The 2,013-nt window shown below is 45.3% G+C and overlaps 1 pseudogene; it reads right to left on the reverse strand.

Annotated features, from left to right (window-relative positions):
* Positions 1–1,298: 1,298 nt before the first annotated feature.
* LOC149473505 (U2 spliceosomal RNA) lies at positions 1,299–1,414 on the reverse strand (annotated as a pseudogene).
* Between the last annotated feature and the right edge of the window lie 599 nt (positions 1,415–2,013).

A 2,013-nucleotide genomic window follows, 5' to 3' on the forward strand; every position in this document is an offset into this window, starting at 1 on the left:
GTCTTCCCGGTTCAATGATGGCATCTTTTAGCCAGGAAGACTCATTTCTAGTACACACAATGAGAAAATTGGAAGTAAAAAAAAATGCTTATGAATCGATCATCCAATATTCTGATTGTTAGTACACAGCTTTTGAGAGCGGATTGCGACAATTCATGTAAAACAAAATGAAGGGACAAGCATGAAAAATGTTCTTGTAAGATAACAGAACGAACAACTTTCATGTAATTAGTATAGTATTTGTATGAAATAAATCGAGTGACCATGCTCGGAAGCAAAATAATAATTTGCAACACAATACAATACAATGCATTATTCTGTGTAACGAGAAGTTTCGTAACTTTAGTAACCTATTCATTTTCAATAGGAGACTAGCATGCAAAAGAAAAAAGGACAATAATTTGTCCGATATTCTCATCGCGTGTAAGTGGCCTTACAGTGTTTTTTTTTTTTGTTTTTTTTTTAAGTCCGCAAACGTGCAACTATAACGTAAAAACCCATAAGTGTTCACAAAAATGTGCAAGTGCAAAACACCACACGAAAAAGTGCACTTAGGGGTGTGCTGTGTCCTACCCCTAAAGGGGCTTGGACCACTTACCCTGATCCCCCGGGGCACGAAGCTCCTGACGGGGACAAAGTTCCCAATTGGTCCTCCTGGCCAAAAGGCCTGGTGGACCACCGTTCCTTGTGTCCAACCGAAGCCAGACACCCAGTACTTGGTCAGGGGGCTCTCCCAAAGAAAAGCCCCCTAGGGATCAGGGGAGGAAGGAACCAAAAGGCCACACATCCTCCCCCTAGACTTCAGGGTAGGCCCGAGGACCCACACCCTCCATCCGTGAAAACACACGCATAAGTAACAGAAAAAGTGACAAACGTGGGAGGTGAAATAAATTAAATAAATAGAAAATAAAAAAGTGGTACCGTGCCAAATTGTGCACAGACCAGGCCCTGAGGCCCGTAGCAAAAATTGCCCTGGACTTGGCCAAAAGGCCTGGTCCTTAGGGCGCTGTGCAAAAAGAGTGTAAAAACAGTGACTATGTGCCATCTTCACACTGTGGGGTCCCACACCCAGGTGTTACTAGTGGCACCCCTGAGAGCGTCTACTCAGGGGGCACTGAGTTTGCGGACTTTCTGCCTCCTCAGCCCCTAGCCAGACCAAGGTAGATCCGTCCAAATCAGGAGGTACTGGGTCTTTCCAGCTTTCCCAGAGGAATTACTCCCAGGGCCCCAGAACGCATCTTGGCGCTCCCCGGTTTCTGTCCCTCCGGTACTAGCCTTCCGGACCCCCATCATACCAGTGAGGGTACTATACAACAGCCATCCCCGCAAAGCTAGAATGGCCGGGAGCACCCCCACTGGACACTGATAAGAACAGATACTACACTTGATCTTAGCCAAAAGGCCGAGAAGCGATGTGTTACCACTCTTAAAGAGTTTAGATTGGCCAAGTCTGCTTTTTACTAGCAATCACATGGCTAAATGTCCAAGCCTTCACAAATGCGCTTAGCAATAATGAGAGTCTGACTGACATTTTGGAAAGACAACTATTTCATCTCTTAGGTCAGCCTTTCTTAACCAGGGTGCCCAGGAACTCTGGGGTGCCTTGAGGTTTCTCTAGGGGTGCCTTGGCAAAATGTATAAAAATTGCATAAAACTTGTATACAAGCCAGTAGGTGGAACAAGCCTGCCTTTTAGTTACACAAAACCACAGGTTTTCATTGTGCACCATTAAGACTTTCTAGCTGCCGGCGTACTGACAACCAATGACATCATCAAATGATAAGGAGGATGTCAGCTGCCTGAACAGCATCCTAGTTTGACCCTCCCCTGCCCCTCTTCATCAGTGCTTGCATTGCATTAGCTCAGTAATGGAGAAAACTGAGGGAGAAGAGAAACACTGGAATACTAGTCAGTACCAGTGTGCAAAAGTGTATTTGCTTTGGAAGAATAAATCACCTCCAATGTCGGGTGTCCTACATGTGTGAATGTTGCTGCATTATATAAAACTATTAG

This window comes from Staurois parvus, unplaced genomic scaffold, assembly GCF_062004578.1.
Source record: "Staurois parvus isolate SC_StPar_1 unplaced genomic scaffold, SC_StPar_1.0 ptg000014l, whole genome shotgun sequence".
NCBI classification, from domain to species: domain Eukaryota; kingdom Metazoa; phylum Chordata; class Amphibia; order Anura; family Ranidae; genus Staurois; species Staurois parvus.